The sequence below is a fragment of the Dasypus novemcinctus genome, unplaced genomic scaffold (assembly GCF_030445035.2).
Source record: "Dasypus novemcinctus isolate mDasNov1 unplaced genomic scaffold, mDasNov1.1.hap2 scaffold_192, whole genome shotgun sequence".
Lineage (NCBI taxonomy): Eukaryota > Metazoa > Chordata > Mammalia > Cingulata > Dasypodidae > Dasypus > Dasypus novemcinctus.
Window position 1 is genome coordinate 26,135 of NW_026688169.1, and position 11,980 is coordinate 38,114.

The window sequence follows — 11,980 nt, forward strand, 5'->3', positions numbered from 1 at the left end:
TTTTATTTTTCCAGTTTTTGGTGTCAAAACCCAAAGCTGCTTAAACATTTGGGGCAAGATTATTTGTGGGAATAATTTCTGTTCACTTGAGTAAATATGTACAAGTGGGGTTACAGGACCATTTGTTAAGCATGGGATTTACAAGACATGAAACTGCCATTATCTTCTAAACCGGTTGTATTTTGTTGTCCTGCATTGTCATAAGTAATAAATTTGAATGACTAAAAGAAACAAAACTAAACTAAACACATGTTGCTCAGTCATAGGACTAACTGGAATCATTTAATTCCTATTGGCTGTAGTGAAAAGCTACCCCATAACGGGCAATTCAACATGTATATTGTCAAGATTTCAAAACTAAACACTTTAGATTCTTTCCAATCACCAGGTGAGGAGATACAACTCCAGGTACTGGTGCTCCTGAGGGCTACAGAGACACACAGGTTCTATAGTCATGACAGATGACTCTGGAGTTCAGGGACTTGCCAGTGGGCCCTACTCTGGAATTGGTCTCCTGAGTGTGATGAAGTTGGACTTAGATGTGACCTTTCTGCACATTCCTCTTCTGTCACTTTTACTAACCTGTGGTTGGTGCTGGGATTGCTGTATACCAAGGAGACTAATCTTTGGACTGACCATGTGCCATCTGGGCCCTTAGCCTCACAAATTTGCAACACTAAAATCTGATTCATTGGACTTACTGAGTGCTGCTAACAGAGAGGTTAAGATATTCCACCACAACACCAGGGAGCCGAGAATGTCTACAACTTCTGGTAGATGAATCACACCCATTAAACATTTGGGATCTAAGCCCCCTCTTGAGTTAGAGGTGGAGTGGACATCACAATCCCTGTGTCTTCAGGATGGAGGAATAAAATATATATTAGTGTGGACTTACTGTTATTCTACTATAGTATTATTGTGACTCTAGCAACCAAGAAATTGTATCATTGATGTGAAGACAGCAGTCACAGGATTTGCTGAGGGCAAGAGAGGGAAAAAGAGGTGTGATGTGGGGACATTTTTGGGACTTGGAGTTGTCCTGAATGATATTACAGAGACAGATGCAGGACGTTATATATTCTGCCATAACCCATGAATGCACTGGGGGTGAGTGTAAACTACAATGTAGACTATAATCTGTGTGATATAGCAGATCTCCAAAATAAGTCCACTGAATGCACTGAATGTGCCACAATGTTGAAAGAGGTTGTTGATGTGGGATGAGTGGGCTCATGGAGTGTGGTGTATAAGGCATTCTTGTATCTTTTAGTGTATAACTTTTTGTGATCTATGTATCTTTAAAATAAGAGACAATTAACTTGTTCTCCCAAGGGCTATGGAGACACACAGGTTCTATGGTCATGGCTGATGGTTCTGGAGTTCAGTTTCTGTCAGTGGGTCCTACTTTGGAATTTGTGTCCCTGAGTGTGATGGAGTCAGACTCAGGTGTGACCTCTCTACACATGTGTCTTCTGTCACTTTTACTGAACCTGTGGTTGGTGCTGGGTTTGCTATATACTCAGGAGACATGAATCTCTAGACTGAACACATATGCCAACTGGGCCCTGAGCCTCAGCAGAGGTGCAAGTCCTACTCACCAGTTCACTGGACTTACCCAGGTCAGCTAACAGGGAGGGGAAGATGGTCAGCACCACACTAGGGACCCGAGAGTGTGTACAACTGCAAGCAGGAGAATCACATCAAAACACCATGTGGGATATAAGCCCCCTTTCAATATAGAGTTGAATTGGACATCACTGTCCCAGGGTCCACAGCATGGAAGAATAAAATATGGATTAGAATGGACATACTGATATTCTACTATAGAACTATTGTGTTTAGTAATGGAAGAAATTGTAGCATTGACATGGAGAAAGTGGCTATGGTAGTTCCTGAAGGCAAGTAGAGGGAAGAAGTGATGTGACGTGGGGGAATTTTCAGGACTTGGAGTTTCCCAAATGATCTTGCAGGGACAGATGTTGGACATATCATATCCTGCCATAATCCACTGAATGTACTGTGGGGGAATGCAAACTACAATGTAAACTATTATCCATGTGGTACAGCAGTGCTCCAAAAGGTGTCACCAATTGCAATGAATGTGCCACAATGATGAAAGAGGTTGTTGATGTGGCAGGAGAGGGCATGGAGTGTGGGGTATATGGGAGCCTCTTCTATTTTTTAATTTAACATTTTTTGTGATCTATGTATCTTCAAAAAGCACAAAACTAAAGCACATGTTGCTCTTTCAGAGCACTAATTGTAAACCAGTTTGCTTATATTGATTGTAGTGAATAGCCATGCCATAGCAGGCAATTAGCATGCATATTGAGGATTTCAAAACTAAAACATATAGGGCAGTGGGCTTGGCCCAGTGGTTAAGGCATCCATCTACCACATGGGAGGTCCGCGGTTCAAACCCCGGGCCTCCTTGACCTGCGTGGAGCTAGCCCATGCACAGTGCTGATGTCCACAAGGAGTGCCTTGCCACACAGGGGTGTCCCCACATAGGGGGTGCACTCCACACACAAGGAGTGCACCCCATAAGGAGAGCTGCCCAGTGTGAAAGAAAGTGCAGCTTGCCCAGGAATGGTGCCGCACACATGGAGAGCTGACACAACAAGATGACACAACAAAAAGAAACACAGATTCCTGTTCCACTGGACAAAGAAGATGCAGAAAATAGACACAGAGAACAGACAACTGGAGTGGGGGGGGAGGGGAGAGATAAAAAATAAACTAAAACATGTAAGCTTTTGGCTGAGCACCAGCTGAAAAAATGGTGGTCCCAATGCTTGTAAGAGAAAGCCCATTGCAGTCAATTAATCACGTGTGCATCCTTTTTACCAGCTATAGGACTGGCTTAAGGTGGTTTCCTTTGTTCCTGCTTAACTTTGGACTGGGAGACTGAGGCAGTAGTCTGCTGGGTTACATTAATTAATATTTTCTTCCTCCCTGCTTTTCAGTATCTTTATGTGAAAACTAAACTGATCCCTGTCTCTTACACAGTGTCACTCAATGGCAATCCCAGGGTTCACTGGTGGATGAGCCTCCAGAAATGTTTTAAAGTCCCACTCCATTGACCTGGACAAGATATAGCTTAGGAGAGAGGCCCATGGAGGTCTTTCCTGGCACCAAACCCTGAGAGATTTGAAGCCAGGAAAGTGTTGGATTACTCTATGTTTTTGGCTATGAATTTAATAACTTGCAATTTAGTTTATGCAGTAAAAAGAATTTATTGGAAAATGGGGGAAAGGAACAGAACTTGCTGAGAAATGGAAGAGAATGATGGAAATATACACTGTGATTTATTACAGGCTCCTCTAGGCAGATAGAGAGGGCTTTGGCTTTTGTGGTCACCCTTTAATCTATTAATTATTCTTTCCCTTGTTAATGGTAAGGGGAGGGTTCCAGTTGTTATTGGTTACCCCTCCAATGGGGTATCCAGTTTTCCTTAGGGAAATGGCATAAGCACTTAGCAGGCAGGAGGCTTTTGCTGGTGTGTCTCCTGATCAGTAGCTGTGACCGCTAGAATCTAGTTGTGTTAGTGACCTTTCTGAGAAAAAAAAAACGTGCAAAGAGCTGCAATTGTCTTAGGGGATTGTGAGTTCAGGAGGGGTGAGCATTAGCGCTCAGTAGCCATGGGGGCTACCGGCTACAAGGGCCTACAGGGAGTGACAACAAAATGCCACCATGCTGCTCTTCTACCCGAGTGGAGCTGCCATGACTTCCTTGCAATACCTGTCCTACCTCCTCAGGGCAGCGCTTCTGACTGAGCTCCACAGGGGAGAGGGAGGGAGGGAGAGGGAGGGCGTACATACATGTATGCACAGGTGTGGCAGCTGCAGGGGAAAAAGGGAGTTTGAAGGGAGGCAGGCAACGGCGCGCTGAGGCCATGATGACTGCTGGAAGGCGGGGCCACAGGTCCTGCCGGGGAGCCGCCGCCATGTTGCTCTTCCGCCCTGTCTGAGGAACGGGCTGAGGAGGAGGGTTGGAGCGGCCACGCGTTGGCTACGAATCCTGCCACTGTCCAGGCTGGAAATGGTTCCCTCCACACCCACACACACCTGGAGGGATAAATCCAGAGCAGGTGGTCCTACACCTCCTTCCACCACCTTGGACGTGGTGCCCCTTCTTCAACCTCTTCTCACTACTTTCCTTTCAGCTCTAGTACGGCTGGGACTCAGGGCAAGGGCAGTCGGCGGAGGATAGGCAGAGCATGTATGGGCGGGGTCACAGCCCGCTGGAGCGCCTGGGGCTTGAGGCGGAGGTGCAGACCAGTGAGGAGCTTGGGCATCCTGCAGGTTATGACTGGCTGGGAGCTTGTAACCACAGTGTCTATTGGTGGATTGAAGGCTGGGTGCCTGCTGAGCCAATGTGAGGGGGAGGTGGAGCGAGCTTTAGAGCCCAGTGGCTGCAGGGCCTGCTGGGTCTTGGGACTGCAGCAAATGACGGGAAGGGAAGTGACAGACATGCTGCCTTTCTGCCCTGACTGGAAAAAGGCTGAGGAGGGACAGAACTGCTGCCGCTTCTGCTGCAGTACCTGCTCCGTGATGCACATCAGCCCAAGGTGGGTCACCAGGTCTCTCACTTCACAGAGGGCACCCTCCCTGTCTCCTCTTGTCCTTAGCACCAGGCTGCTCCCTGACTTTCCCTCCTCGGGGCTGGCTTCAGCATCAGGTCCCTCAGGCAAGGCCTGTCTGAGGGAGAGAGGAAGAGGTTTATGTGCTTGGGGGCAGTTTTCAGTAACGATAGGAATTCTAGGCAGGCGGGCTGTGGAGCTGCAGCGGCTGTCAGGAAGCCACCGCCATGTTGTCCTTCCTTCCTGGCTGAGGGAATGGGCTGATGAGGACTGACACAGCTGCTCTTGTTTCACTGGCAATTCCCGCCTCCCCATGCATAACTTAAGGTAAGGTGGGTCTCCCAGGTCTCCCTCCTTCACAAATCACAGCTCCATCTCCAACATTCCAGAGTCAGCTCCTCTGCTCTTTCTGACACCCATTTCCATACCTACAAATATACTCAGAATCCAGATGTGTCTAACTGGCTCCAAGCCTCAGCTTGTATTAGGTTATCATATCATTTGTGCAGATACTGCATAGTGCAGAGTATTCAATTTTCCTCATTTTCCCCCCATTTTTTATTATGGAAGTTTTGAGCTTACAAAACAATCATGCATAACGTGCAGAATTCCCATATATCACCCCTCAACCAAAATCTTACATTGTTGTGGAATATTTGTTACAGATTATGAAAAAATATTATAGTATTACCACCATGGTCCATTGCATATATTTGGTGTATTTTTTCCATATGCCCCCCTATTAGTAATACCAAGTATGAGTATTGTACATCTGTGATACTTCATGAGAGAACACTCCTATTTGTACTGTTAACGACAGTCCATCTTCCACCACATGGCTCACTGTTTTATAGAGTCCCATGCTTTTTACATTCTATTCAAAGTGTATACTCAGTGGCTCTCACTTTCTTCACAGAGTTGTGCAGTCCTTGTCAACTAAACCTTTGAATATTTTCATTAGTCTTTTGTCAATTTTTTAAAAATTTAAGTTTGTTTTATTCTGTTAACATATATACTGCATAAAATTCAAATGAAGAAACACCAGTTTTTATTTACAAACCTCAAAGCATAATAATAATGAGTGCAATGTTTTGTGATACAGTTCTCATGATGAGAAGAATGAATACCACCATTTTGCTTCACTGAGCTTATGGGTAAGTGTTCCCTATCTTCAAAATTGATTGCTAATCTATATCCGTGAATACTGATTGTGTGCATGAGAGCAATAAAAGTTCATGTGGCACTATCATTCTTTTTTTAAAAATTATTTATTTATTTTTAAAAATTACATTAAAAAAATATGAGGTCCCATTCAACCCCACCGCCCCCACCCCCCACTCCCCCCACAGCAACACTCTCTCCCATCATTGTGACGCATCCATTGCACCTGGTAAGTACATCTCTGAGCATCACTGCACCCCATAGTCAATGGTCCACATCATAGCCCACACTCTCCCACGTTCCATCCAGTGGGCCCTGGGGGGATCTACAATGTCCCGTACTTGTCCGTGAAGCACCACCCAGGACAACTCCACGTCCCGAAACCGCCTCCACATCTCATCTCTTCCTCCCATTCCCCAAACCCAGCAGCCACCATGGCTACCCTTCCCACACCCATTCCACATTTTTTCTGTGGACATTGGATTGGTTGTGTCCATTGCACATCTATGTCAAGTGGGGGCTTAGATTCCACATGGATACTGGATGCACTCCTCCTGCTTTCAGTTGTAGACACTCTAGGCTCCATGGTGTGGTGGTTGACCTTCTTCAACTCGATGTTAGCTGAGTGGGGAAAGTCCAATAAATCAAAGTGTAGGAGCTGAAGTCTGTTGAGGCTCTGGGCCTGGGTGTCATATTATCAGTCCAGAGATTCAAATCCCCTAAATATATCTTAAACCCCAGCACCAACTACAATTCCAATAAAGTAGCATGCAAGTCTTGTGAAAAGAGATCCTCTCTGAGTCCAATTCCATCACGCAGAAACACCAGCTCCAAAGAAGGGCCATCTGCCATGGCAGTGAACCCCATCTGCCATGACCATAGAACCTGTGGGACTCTTTATCCCTCAAAAGAACCAATACCTGGGGTTGTATCTACTTTATCTGTCTCTTAGACTCTGCTCAGTTGTGCATAAGGGCATTCCTTCTGACAACCTCCAGACTCTTTTTTAGAGACTCATAACCTTATATTCTCATTTCTCCTTTCCATTTCCCCCTTACATTAGGTCAAACAGCATTTTGAAGTCATGTTATTATATGTTGATAGGGATATTCTGCTGATCTGTATTGAACCTTTAATTCAAGGTCCTTTTCTAGTTGCATCTTCAGCTGGTATGTGGTAGTGATCCCTCGGTGCCAGGGAGGCTCATCCCCAGGTGTCATGTCCCTCGCTGGGGGGAATGCACTGCATCTACATGCTGAGTTTGGCTGTGAGAGTGGCCACATTTGAGTAACATGAAGGCTGTCAGGAGGAAACTCCCAGGCACAGTGCTACAGGCCTTGTTCTTATTGCATGTGTATAGGCTCAAAAGCATAGCCATTAGTATCAGGAGCCCACTGTTGGGCCCTCCTTCCTTCCTGGTTCTTGCTGTTGCCCCTGGGGGACTGCCACTGCTCCCCCATGGTCCATGACAGTGACCCCCTGGCCAGGGGCCCAGTACCTCCCCCATCTGTTGTTTTTAATTGTTTCCAGTATGAGTATATCTAGACATTACTATATACCCTGGGCATATGCCCTGTATAACTCCCTGTCAACCATATATCTCCTGTCAATAACATCCTATATCAGTATTCCTCCGCTGCCTTTGTTGAACCACTCTGTGATCCAAAACTTCCTGTAAAGTGAATCCCAACATACTGTCAAAGACAAGAGTCTTAGATCACTGAAATTCATATATACAATATACAGTACTTCCCCAGATCCACCATAAAACCTTTTCCCTTCCACAGCGATAATCTTTTAACTTATTCATATCATATTTCCTGAAACTGATGTACAGATTCTGAGACAATAGCTTTCAAACAAGGTGACATCTGTGCTTACTATGTGGTCCATACTTTAGGTTGTACAGTTTTCTAAATTTTTTAGTTATCCTGTTTTGCCTTATGGTTTACATTATTAGTCTGTCATCCCCTATATGTTTTTGGTGTAATATTACATGTTTTATGTTCATCCCCGTGTACTCTCACAAAACTCCTCTCTTGCCCCCATATTTACCTTGGTTCCATCCATTCCACATCCATTTTCCCCTCCCCTTGGGGCCCACAACGCCAGCCAATCTCCATTTCCCGAGAAGCCATGTCCAGAGATACTTGCAGCAGTATTCAGGGCCTGACTTTCTCAACTGCCCTAATGCCCTGGGAGCCTTCCTTTCTCACGAGAGATACAGTTCTCTCTATTTGATGGCATTAGTCCTCCCCAGGATGTGGGTCCATCCCAACTCTCACTTCTTGGGTCTCTTCCCAATGGTACAACCTACCTTGGCAAAATGAGCCTTCAGCTATTCCCCCGGAGTCTGTCCCGCATCAAATCATGCCCCCTGAGCATCCTAAACAGGTAACCCTCCTACTTATACTTTGATATGATTTTCTCAACATTTTGTTCTCAATGAACACCTGACACTTTCCCATGTTCGTATATTGCCCCTCCCTCCCCCCAATATTTGGACAATATTACCCCTCTGCCCATCCCCAGCCCCCCTCAAACCCACAAAGCCCCACCCGAAGGCAACCCCTTGCCCCCATTTTGTCCCTTCTTTGTGCTCATACTTACCGCCAGCTCATCATAGATTCCACCCCTGCAGACGTTAACTCACATCCTTCCTCCACCCCCCGATTTCCTGTAAGCCTCTTTTCCAGACTCTAACTCTCTGAGGCAGTTTGCTTATTTCATATCATTGAGGTCATGTAGTATTTGTCCTTCAATGCCTGGGTTGCTTCACTCAACATAAGATTCTCAAGGTTCATCCATGTTATCACGAAAAGTTAGATCTTCTCAGATAAACTGTAACTTCTGAAGTATCCAATCTATGGAGAAACAGGAAGAGCTTGTGTGCTAGGCTTAGGGGTATAAATTGTGTCATTTTTCTTTGTTTGAGGCACCACCCATATCTGGCTCTGTGCCCCTTCTTGCAAGATTGAGAATAAATTATTTTTTTCTCCACAATCTGGTGAGCCTTATTTTCTTCCAGAAGATTTCTTTCCAACAAAATAAAGGTAATTAGTGGCTCTATTAACAAATTTCAGTAAGTAAAAGAAGAGTCCATAAAAACTATGGAGAGATCTTTCCTGGATTATGATTAAACAAATTAAGTAATTGTGTAATGTGTTTTAAAACCTGGTAGTCAGTATGCTTTTAAATTATTCATTTTCATAACTTAAAGAAAAGAAGTTTTTAGCTTCCTGTAAGAGAAAAAGAGAACATTCCTTGCATAAACTATAATGGTTTCAATTTTATTTAACTTGAGTGTAAACTCCCATAGTTAATTTATAAACTAAATTAACATTATATGTATGAAATCTTTAGAGTAATAAAATTATAAGTTCACATTGGTGAAATTAGGCTAAAGGAAAAAATTGTAGATATACTCTCTTAAATAAATAGAGTAAATATCTTTGGTTGGTAATTGTAATTTAATAAGTTTATTTAAACATGAGGTGGCTAGTCAATGTGGTTATAGTAAGTTATAAAGTTTGTAAAACATCTTCCAAACTAAAAACGTTTAAATAGTTCTAGTTCTAAAAGTCATTGTTAACTAAAACTTAGATTGGTATTGGTTGCAAAAAATAACTTCGTAATAATAAAACCTGTCTGAAGGCCACAGCAAGGTACATATTTAAGTAAATGGTAATAAAAAGTTATCTTAATTCTATTGGAAATCTTCTGTTTTCATTTTAACAATGAAAAATAATTTTTTTCCCTCTATTACTAAAGTACCTACTGTTATCTTCATGGTAAAATTGTGTAAGTAAACAGTCGTTTAATATATGATGTGTTGCATTAAATTGTTTAAAAAATATATATAAAAACAAAGAATAAACGTTAACATTATCAAACTCTTGTGCATTCAAACCAGGCCTTGTATACATTGCATTTTGCCTCTCCATGTGAGTTATTGGCTAGGCTGCTCACTAACTCCTCAATTAAAATATTTGCTATCTCAGCCTCTGGTTCTGCTCCTAAAGTCAATGGAAACTATGTTGCAGTTTCAAGCTCCTGCAGCAGCCAATAATGACTCAGTACAGCCAAGTGTACAATGGATATCGCCTCCAGACTGGCACTGTTCCATAGTGCCAGAGAGCACTATGCACCAGGCTAGTAGAATACTGGAAAATCTCTCTAAGATCAAGGATGCTGTGACTTGCTCACTGCATTGAAAAACATGCTAAGTGGAGCTATGATACCAGGATACTGTAAGTGAAACTTAAACACAATTGGCATTATGGCCTGCTCTCATGGAGAGATAACATGTAAAGTATTACAAACCTGAAACTTAAAACTATTAATTGCAACTCTAAATCCTTTGTATTAAGTAATAATACATTAATTAATATTAAGTGCTATACTCTTATCCTGTGCTAAATGTATGCCTAATAATTATAACGTTATCTTTTCTGTTTTAGATCAAATGTGAAAGTATATTGGACATGTTAAATTCCTAGTGAATTCATTTTCTAAACAGTTAATAAACATGTCTGTAGAATGGGGTGGCAGTCTCAGCCAGGCTCAGTCAACTTAACTATATTCTGCTGTACTCTACTGTGTAGCAAAGGTGAGGCTTGCTTGCTGATGGTGAGTCACCCATTAAACAAGTCAAAATTGCTGGAAATTGTACAATTAAAGGCAAGGTATAAAAAAACCTTTATTCTGTAGTTCTGATCACTCCCACAGCTGAAAACTAAGAAAATTTCCAATTTAGTGTTCTAATCCGGAATGAAGCCAGTTGCCCAAGGAGTGCCAGTTCACCAGGAGCATCTGACAGAGCAAATGAGTGCCAATCATTAAACAGCTTGGAATGTGTCTTGATTCAGACAAAGCTAAGTGTCTGTTGCAATTTCTCTCTAAAGATAAATAACTTAAAAGAGAATATATATGCTGTTCCCACCAGCTTTTAAGAAGGAATGCCATCTTTATAGGCACCTAACTTTGTCTACCTCTCTAATCCAATGTCCTCTTTTAAAAATGGGTATTCCAAATTTTTTATTAAATTTATTTCTTTCAGAGTAAACATCTTATTAACCATATGAAAACTTCATCCAACTTCGTACAGAATGCCTGATGCATCTTCCTCCAGTTAAAATAAGAAGTTTACACCTTGTTAGGCAATTACTACAGCTCATGGCCAGCAGGAAGAAGTTACAGAAAAGAAATCATCTCCCTTCAGCACCCCTTTTAAATTAAAGGTGTAAACTCTTTAAGGGTAAAATGAAAGTAATAGATGGATCTGGAAACTGACTGGAAATCCACGTGAGTGCTGGTGGCAGCAGAATAACTGCAGGAGGCCCCTGCCCCAAGATTCTGCTGTCCAGAATGAAAAGTTCTAAACTTCTAAAAATAGCCCTGGATGCTGCACTAAAGACTAATAAATAATCAGTCAAAACAACAAACAGCCATCCACCTCATAGCTCCAACAATAATTATGCCAAAGCTTAGCAAGTTAAACTTTGGCAAAGGGGGGAAATAATGTGGGCTATGGGTGGGAGGCTCTTTGTCTCTTCAGAGATAACCTAAGCTGTTTGACTTGTGGGTGTAGAATGGTAAGAGGCTGCAGCCCTGCCCTTAGTGACAATGGCAACGACTCCAATCCCAGGAAACAGTTAAACAATGCAAGGTCTATAAACTTTAAGTATTTAGGGGAAATGCAAACCAAATATGTTATAAGTTTATCTAGAATGTCTGGAGTCCATGCTAAAAGCTTACCTAAGATGTGGAAGATATATATGCTAATTCAAGCCTATGAGAACTGAAACAAAGGGACCATTTGGCCTTTTGTCTCTGTATAAAAGACATTTTGAAAATCTTGTTCAAGGCTCAGGATTCAAACAAAAAGCTCTCGAGTCTGGCTGGCCATCAATAAACCATTTTTCCTTCTCAAAATCATTCCTGAGTCCTGGCCTCTCTATATGCAAATAATTGAACCTCTCTCAAATTCTGCAACAATGAAGCCCGAGTCAGGGGAAAGGAACTGAAATAAAATCATTGCCTTAGTAAACATGAGAACCTTTACTTGACCTTATAAGGTGGGAAGGGAAAGCTAATATTAAAAATCAGCCTTGAAGGGTGGGTGCAACACCATTTGCTTCGTTAGGTGGTTTGGTGAATGTTTTTGCATGTGAGTCTTTCTCTTTTTACAGAGTAGATCGAGGTCCAGCCAAATTGACTACAAAGGAAGTCAGA

General features: G+C 42.7%; 1 long non-coding RNA gene across 1 annotated transcript; it reads left to right on the top strand.

Moving 5' to 3' along the window:
* Window positions 1-4,463: 4,463 nt before the first annotated feature.
* Window positions 4,464-11,683, top strand: LOC131277619 (uncharacterized). Its single transcript, XR_009184760.1, has 3 exons — window positions 4,464-4,573; window positions 5,688-5,739; window positions 10,806-11,683. It is a non-coding gene; the product is annotated as an uncharacterized lncRNA (long non-coding RNA).
* Window positions 11,684-11,980: the final 297 nt, after the last annotated feature.